Consider the following 9623-nt stretch of genomic DNA (forward strand, 5'->3'; position numbering starts at 1 on the left):
TCTCCACTTAAAAATATAATCTATAAAACTTTGGGGAAAAATATAGGATGAAATCTTCAGGATTTAGTGATAGGCTAAGTTCTCAGCCTCTACATCAATAGTATGTTATTTATAAAAGAAATAAATTGATGAGAAGGACTTTATTTAATATTTGTAATATAATTATTTCTCTGTAAAATTCCCTGCAAAAATAATGAAAAGACGAGCCACAGACCACAGGAAAATATTTGCAAACTATGTACACCACAAATGACAAGTACTAAAAATTGAAAGAACTCTCAAAACTCTACAATAAAAAATAAATAAATAAAACAATCCGAAATGGAAAAAAAAAAAACAGGAAGAGACATTTCACCCACAAAGTTAAACAGTAAATAAGCATATGAAAAAATGTCCAGCATGAGTAGTCATTAGAGAAATTCAAATGAAAACATAATTATATTTAGTAATATATGTAGTAATATATTACTACATTCTATTAGAATGATGAAAATTTTTAGAAATTGACAAAAATCAAATGCTAGCAGGATGTAGAGAAACTGATCACTTGTACATTGCTGGCAAGAATGTCAAATAGTATTGTCATTTTGAAAAACAGTTTGGCAATTGTTAAATGGAAACAAAAACTAAATTTGCAACTAACATACAACTCAGAAACTGTACACCTGGGCATTTATCACAGATAAATAAAATAAAGACTTGTGTCCTTATGAAAACCTGCATGCAAATGTTTAAAGAAACTTTATTCAAATAGCCCCAAACGGGTAAGAATCCAGATATTCTTCAATGGATGAATGATTAAGCAAACTATGGTAGACCTATATCATGAAATAATATAAAGAAACAAATTATCCATGCAAAACAACAACTTGGGTGAATCTCAAAAAAATTATTGAGTTAAAAAAGCAAATCCCAGAAGATTATATATGAAACTATTAATAAAACATTCCTGAAATGACAAAGTTATAGAAATGGAAAACAGTTAAGCGGTTCCTGGAAGTTAAGTAGGGGATCAGTTGTAGGGAGAAAGTGGCCATGACTAACAAAGGAAAACATGAGAGATTTTTGTGGTGATAGACCTCTGAGTCATGACTGTATCAATGTCAGTATTTGAGTTTTGATATTATGCTACAGTTTTTACAGAATGTTACCTTTGGAAAATATTAGATAAATGGTCACAGGATCTCTCTGTATTATTTTAACCGAATGTGAACGCACAAGTGTCTCAAAATTAAAACCTTAATTTAAAAGATACATGTACATGTATCATTGATCCACTTTGCTGTACAGCAGAAACTAACATGATATTGTAAAGTAACTATATTCCAATAAAAAAACAAAAACTGAAATAAGTATCTTTAATTAAAAACTCAAAACCAAAACAAACAAACAAAAAAAAGATAAACAGCATTAAAACTATCATGAACCACACAGGACTAAGAAAGTAGTCAAATAAATGCAAAAGAAATGCAAAGAATGAATTTGTGACTTTTGCTTAAAAAAGAGGGAGCAGTAGAGATGAAATGGATTTCAGGTAGAATAACACAACTAACAAAACGCAGAAAGAGGGGTGCATATGGCATGTGGGTTGGGGCAGTGGATCAGTGGGCATGCATGACTGACTGGCAGAATATATCCCCAGATCAGTCATTCAGAATATTCAAAGTAGAGAGTTCATTTTTCACCCCAGATTCACCAAGTTAGGCAATAAAATTCTGGTATCACATACCACTTTCTTTTCAAAGTCTCACTGCTCATCAAATGAGTCCTTCAACAGATCATTCGCCTTCCAGAAAATTCTCAAAATCCCAGAGCTTCTCTGACAGTCTCACTTAATAACACTTCATCACGACATATGGTCTTGATCATTTTACTTTAAGAATTTTACAGGCTTTACAAGTATTAGTTCCTGTGGGTATAATTGGAAGAAGCTTCCTTTTGACCAAAAAAAAAAATATATCGTGTTTTCTCACCTACCCCCCACTACTATTTAATTAATTCATCTCTAGAGACTCCCCATTGTGACGGCTAGGTTCTTTTCATGCCACAGGAGATTATTTCTCAGTATGATGAGTATAGACTGAAGTTCTTCAAAGATGTATGAGTAATATTTAAAAAAAGAAAGATGTTAAGAACCTATCATGTAAATAGATTTCTAAATAAATGAAGAGCTTGGCTAGACTTGAAAGCTTGCTAACACTCCTCATTTTCAGGAGAGGTTTCCTTGAGGAGAGCAGAAGTATCATCTGTATGTTTTCTCTAATGTATACTTATTATACTTAATGTATACTTATTTCTGGGCTTCCCTGGTGGCTCAGACAGTAAAGAATCTGCCTGCAATGTAGAAAACCCAGGTTTGATCCCTGGGTTGGAAGGATCCCAGGGAATGGCTACTGGCTCCAGTATTCTTCATGGAGGGGGAGTCATATACAATAGAGACACTAATATTTTCATTTTCTTTCTTTTCAAACTTATTTCTAGTCACTTTTATTTCTCACAAAATAGCTTTAATCATGATAACCATTCACTTATGAAGCATCAAAAATTTATATAATAATATTGAAATCTGTTGTTTACCTCAGTTATAACTAGATAGTATCAAGTTACATGATATTACAATGTGTTTTTTAGTTTATTTTTTTCCAGTCAGTATCTGAGTTATTATTAGGTTTCTAAAACTGAGATGGTGAAATTTTTTTTTTCATCTATTATAATCCTTTTGTCTGAATATTAAATGTACCTTTTCAAAGCATTATAGTTTATACTCTTTCATTTCATCTTCAAACAATTCTATTTGGAAGGAATTAGTCATCAAGTTTGACAGGTAAGTACTGGATGGGGACATTAAGATAGAGAGAGGTTTAGTGAGTTTCTGAGGCCTCACAGGTAATGTCAGACTTGGGGTGAAAACACTAGAATTGTATAGAGAGAACAGATGAGTGAACCAGGATTATGGACAATTAACCATGGGCCTGGCACCATGGTAAATGCTAGAACCAAATTTTATCTTATTTTATCAAGGCAAAAGCCCAGTGAACTACTGTTGCCATCTATACTAAAGAATGTGATAATCAGAGGGATATATCAATTTCTAGAAGTCAGAAGTCACTTTTCTAAAATGATGGGATTAAAACTGACATTTTCTGACTCCCATTTCCAAATGGTAAACAATAATAATATTATCCAGAAAGCATTACACATTTAGCATGTGTAAAGCATTATTTTAAGTGATTTTTAATGGCTATTTTGTTTTCTGCAAAGAACATTTGTCCTCCCTAAAATAATAGGAATGTGCCTCCCCTTCCCAATTAGAAGAGTTCCCTAGCATTTTTAAAAAATTGAAGCTGGGAAGGAAAAAAAAAAAAAACAAAGCAGCTTTTCTCCTTTTGGATCATGCATCTTTAAGGATATGGGCCTGGAATTAGGCAGCCAACTACCTTACATCAGGAAGAATTTTGTCTGATAGAACAAAAACAATATTGAGCGAAAACACATTTAGAAGAAGCATATCAGATTTAAAAACCTTGTGTCTAAAGACCTCTACAATTCTAAAGGCAGATTTACTGCTATGTAGGCTACAGTTCTGATATGTTATCCATTTATAACGGGTGTCATTTTTTGGGGGTCGTGCTTTGCACTTACAATTTGTAGGTTTTTCCTTTTACTCGACAAAACTTTAAAGATAGAAGATAACTTACACACATTGCTTCATTTGAACCTAAAACTAATCCTAACATATTCCATTATTCATTCATTATTATTGAAGTCTTATGCATCAGATACTATTCTAGGTGCTGAAGATACAACTGTGAAAAAAAAAAAGGCCAAGTGTTCTGCCCTTGTTTTCATTAGAAGGTGAAAAATCTGAGTCACAGAGAATTCATATATCTTACTCAACGTTTCAGTAAGAAAAACTGAGACCAGGTGGATGTAAGGTTCAGAGTTCAAGTTCTCCTTGGATGACAATGATCCTAATGAGAAGCTGGTTTCTCCCTTCTATGTGGTCTTTAGAGCAACTACAAGTTTAAGTATGAGTTTTAACCCATGATTCCCTAAAAGATGAGTATTACATGGCATGGGGAAAACTATAGAGTCATAAGACTACCTCTTATCCACTGAATATTGTCTTCTTTGCTTAGTCAATTTAGCCTGCTGTGTCTAAGAAGGATAGAATTACAAGGGAAACTGATGCTCAGAGAAGCCACTCAGAGGACATTTTCCATATTCAATTTTATAGCTCACAGGAATTCATTATCTCACAGAGAGATATATGTTTAAGGCGTCATATTTCAGATACTTTATCATGAGGTTGGAAAACTCCTGAAACCTAGTAAGTGATTCACAACTGAGAGAAATTCATGCTGAGAGAAATCTCAAATATGCTCAGTTTAGCAATCAAACTTCCAGATTTTTCAAGAGTTTATTTAATAGAAAATAACATTTCTATGAATTGAATTTTAAGAAGTTCAAGTAAATAAATACTTAGCAACTAGAACTCAGGGTGATGGGAGATAAAACTGATTTGGGCTTCTTTTTTCTCTTTTAGTACATCTTTCTAGAGAGTTTTTTTTTTTTTTGTGAGTGTCTCAACACATAACTGTCTTTTTTTCTGGGTTTTTTAGTTTATATCCTCTAAAGAGAAAAACTTACTGATAAAGTGAAACTCAGAGTCCTTGCTTGATCTAATGAACAAAGGCCAGGGAAACAAGCTCACAAAATATAAACATGATTGGAATATAGACTCATAAATTATATTTGGCCAAGGATTCTGCAGGTGTTTACTAAAATTATCTTGATTTATATGACTCAGTGTCAATTTTATTTGATAGAATCATTTCTTCTCTGAAATATGTGGATCCAGCCTAAAATAACTTCTATAATGAGTCATGTTGTTATAAACTATCTTAAGCCTGGTAGGGGTGGTAGCAATCACAGAGACCCATGCTATTTAAAAAAAAAGATTTATTTTTGGGCCCAATTCATGAGAGTTTAAGTAAACCATTCATCAAATGTTTACTTTGTAATAAAGGGTTGGTTTTAAATTATGCAGTGCCAACTTTGTTCTTTCGCATTATGTCACCTTAGATCTACAATAGCCACACGAAGTAGATATAACTGCTATTCCTTCTCTACTCTTTTTTTCTTTTTTTGACACATGAGGAAACAGACTCAAAGAAGTTAAATATTAACACTTTGTGCATCCATAAAGCAGTACAGGTGTATTAACAACAGTCAACAACAAGTGACAAAAATAAATAAAACAAGGAAAATTTATTCTGAAGCAAATGTAACTGGTCAAAATGTGACTTTGGTCTGGGAAGGCCAATCCCTAATATGCATACATTTAACAAAGGTTCTGAATATTTTAGCATTTCAAGGTTTAACCACATAAATTCTCATATCTCTTACCACCTTATGTATATTCCACTGCCCATGGGATAAAGTGCTAAATCCACACCATGCTGTTCAGAGCCCTATGAGATTTCAACCTTTTCTACCATTCTGTGTCATTGCTCAATCCTGCCACTGTGCACCCTATATTTTGGACAGTTCAACACGTATTGTCACCTGAATGTTCCTTAAGCGCTCGTGTCTCCATGCGCTCGCTGTTATTAATCTTCTTCCTGAGACTCTCCCTCTGTCTTCCTCATTGTCTTTTCCTTTGCATCACTTCTCACAATATCCTGCTCTCCACCAGCAGCTTCAGTTTCAACTAAAGAATTTCCTTTTATCATTCAAGACCTAATTCAAAGTCTGTTTCTAAAAGCATTCTCTATTAATTTTCCCTTTCCTCTTCTAATATACATACATATATATATATATATATACATACGCAAACACACACACATATAAATGATCCTGATTTTCATTCTTATTCCCTAAAGCGTTCATTTTGACTAAATATTACAGTGCATTTTGTCACCAATAGTGATTTTCTTTTAATGTTTATGATTTTAGCTCTGTGAAAATAGAACTAGACTACTTTTCATATATTTTTTCTTCTATAGTGCATCACTTAATGCTTCGTGAATATTAAGAATCTAATAAGTGTAACAGGACCTCCCTTTTGGGTCAGCAGTACAGACTCTGCCTGCCAGTGCAGAAGACATGGGTTTGATCCCTGGGTCGGAAAGATCCCCTGGAGAAGGAAATGGCCGTGCACTCCAGTATTCTTGCCTAGGAAATCCCATGGACAGAGGAGCCCAGAGGGCTACAGTTTATGGGGTCGCAAAGAGTTAGACACGACTGAGTGACTAAACCACCACAACCAATAAATACGGACAAATTAAAATTATTTTGCTGAATGGTGATCAAAATTTTATCACCAGAAAGATAGAAACTAGAAAGACAGATTGATAGCTAGCTAAAATTCAAGCTTATATAAATATGACAGTCATAGCTTTAGCAAGAATTTCTCTTAAAAGGGAACAAGATTTGGTAAAAATGATAACTTGAAACGCTTTATGGATACAAAGTGGGATAACAAGGGTTTGGTTCTCAGCCACCTTCAGAAAGTATGAAACTACCAAAGAATTAGATGAATCATCAAAGGTAGGAGAGTTAATAGAAGAGAGATAATTTTGAAAAGATGGAACTGATCAGTGAAAAGTATGGCTAAAAGGTAGTCAAATGTTTACTCTGTATCTGTGGTACCTAGTGCTTCAACTGAAATTTAGTCAATGTCTGCACTATAAATCTCTTCTCAGAGACTTCCATTTCTAGAAGTAGAGTGGTTATCCTGTAAAACCTCTGACAACAAAAACGCTAAGCATTCAGGATGATATATAGTAAACGTATTTCTAAATTTATGGTTGTGTTTGCAAGAAAGCAAGGGAAATCAGAGGCTACCCCACAGAGTAAGAGTGCACTGGAGAGCTTAAAGCTATTGGCAATCTTAGTGACCAAATGACTTCATTTAATGGTTATGTGGAGACAAGGGGTCATTGCCTTGGGCTTATATAAAGGAGATTTGAAACTAACATCCCCTTATATAGCTTCACCCTTGAAAGTCTCAGTGAAAAGAGCAAACTAACAAAATACAATTCTAAAGAGGGAGAAACAGATAAATTGTCTGAGCCCTGAAGCTGAGTAAGAAAAAAAAGTTATTTCCCTAAGATATATTAAACAAAACTTTCCCTAATTAGTCACCAGTATTGAATTTACATTTCATGCAAATTCTATAAAAATTACTGTGGTGGTTTTAAAATACACAAATTATGGTATACTTTTTCCTTTAGAAAGAGGAAATGATTTTCCTTCCTTGCATGTGGATTGGACTTATTGACTCATTCATAAGAGGCAGAATATGGCAGACATACATTTTGTGACATTTGAGACTGTGTCTTAAAAAGGAAGTGTAGCTTCCTCTTTGTTCTCTTTTTTGAGTCATTCACTATGGGAGAATCCCCTGCCCTGTTCTCTGGATACTTAAAACAGTCTTAAGGAAAGCTTCATGTGGAAACAACTAAAACATCTGCTAGTAACAAGAAGGACTTAAGGCCTTCTGCCAATAACCGTATGAGTGAACGATATTGAAAGAGGATCCTTCAGTCCCACTAAAGTTTCCAGATGACTAACGTTTGACCAAGGCTTTGAAATCTTGAGCCAAAACCATCTAGCTAAGTTACTCTTGAATCCCTGACCCACAGTAGAGACCAGGTATCTCAAAATGTACAAATGTTTTGGTGATACATTATAATAAATATTTGTTGTTTAAAGGTAATTTGTTGGGTTTCCCTAGTGGTTCCGAGGGTAAAGAAAGAATCTGCCTGCAATGCAGGAAACCTGGGTTCAATCCCTGGGTCAGGAAGATCCTTTGGAGAAAGGAATGGCTACCCATTCCAGTATCCTTGTCTAAAGAATTCTAAGGACAGAGGAGTCTAGCAGGCTACACAGTCCACAGGGTCACAGAGTTGGACACAACTGAGTAACTAACACATGATGATAAATCATAATCAATATTGGTTGTTTAAAGGTAATTTGCTGTAGAGAAAAAGAATGTGAAATCTCACACAAAGAATTTAACTGAAAATCTCAGGCTAGGTTACCTGTTTAAAAATTTCTGGCAAAACCAGTCTAAAGCCTGTGAGAAAAAACAAATCATCCGGACAAACCTTCAGTTCAGTTCAGCTGCTCATCTGTGTCCAATTTTTTGTAACCCTATAGACTGCAGCATGCCAGGCTTTCCTGTCCATCACCAACTCTTGGAACTTGCTCAAACTCATGTCCATCGAGTTGGTGATGCCATCCAACCATCTCATCCTCTGTCGTCTCCTCCTCCTGTGTAAAGACAAATCTTAAATTTACATAATTTCCTTATTTAAGGAACATAAACTCACAAACCAAATTTTAAAATGAAAGTATTTTAGAGAGAAAGAATCAATCAAAAGCTAAGAATAACAAACAGGAGGATATAGAAGATTTAAATAGCAATTATCGGCAAAGTTTATCTGGATATATACAGAAATATGGATTCCAAATTTAGAATATTGTTTCAAGTATAAAAGGGATATTTCTAACAATCGACAATATTAGATCGTAACCATTTTCAATAAACTTAGAGAGTTTATATTGTTTATGTCATGTTTTTTCAACCATGATTTAATTACATTTGAATTCATTATTAATATTATACCTAAATACTCATATGTTTTTAAAATTATAAACACTCTTCCAAATAACTTATGATCAAAAGGAAAGAATTATTTGAAATAGATACTGAAATATATACTAAAAATATTTAACACTGCAGACAAAATATTCTATTTTAATATTTTGAAGTCTGCTTAAAATGGTGCTTATAGTTAAATTTATAAGTATGAACATTTATGTTTTTAAGCAAAGGCTAAAACTTGGCAAACTAAACTTCTGAGTTTAAAAGTAAGTAATAAAATAACCAATAAATGTAAAAAATTATAATAAAGATAAATGTTATTACAAATAAACAAAGTGGGTTTGTTGTTAAGTCATTAAGTGGTGTCTGACTCTTTGTGAGCCCACGGACTACAGCATGTCAGGCTCCCCTCTCTTTCACTATTTCCCAGAGTTTGCTTAAATTCATGTCTTTTGAGTCAATGATGCTAACTACCATCTCATCCTCTACCGCCTTCTTCTCTTGACTTCAATCTTTCCCAGAAGTTTATAAAGGTAATAAAATATATTTTATTATAATACTACACTTGATCTTAGCCAAAAGGCCAAGAAGTGTCATTCCCTCGCAGCCCAGTCAGTAAAGAATCTGCCTGCAATGCGGTAGACCTGGGTTGAATTCCTGGGTTGGGAAGATCCCCTGGAGAAGGAAATGGCAACCCACTCCAGTATTCTTGCCTGGAGAATCCCATGGACAGAGGAACCTAGCAGGCTACAGTCCATGGTGTTGCAAGAGTTGGACAAGACTGTAGTTTTAGGAAGAAAAATTCTGTAATCTTTTCAATATATTTACATAATAATTTGATAAAATCCAACACACAATATGCCTGTAAGTTCAGACGGAGATCAGCCCAGAAAAAATACCAGGGAGGTCAGATAAAATAGAAGACTCTTCTGTTTAAAAGAATCAGAGAGCTACTGAAACACTAAGTTAAAATACTAAGAGCTAAGGTTCTGGAGAGGGACGTGTAACA

General features: G+C 34.1%; 1 pseudogene; it reads right to left on the bottom strand.

Annotated features, from left to right (window-relative positions):
* Positions 1 to 9133: 9133 nt before the first annotated feature.
* Positions 9134 to 9209, bottom strand: LOC128069320 (uncharacterized; annotated as a pseudogene).
* Between the last annotated feature and the right edge of the window lie 414 nt (positions 9210 to 9623).

The sequence above is a fragment of the Budorcas taxicolor genome, chromosome 25, assembly GCF_023091745.1.
Source record: "Budorcas taxicolor isolate Tak-1 chromosome 25, Takin1.1, whole genome shotgun sequence".
NCBI lineage: Eukaryota > Metazoa > Chordata > Mammalia > Artiodactyla > Bovidae > Budorcas > Budorcas taxicolor.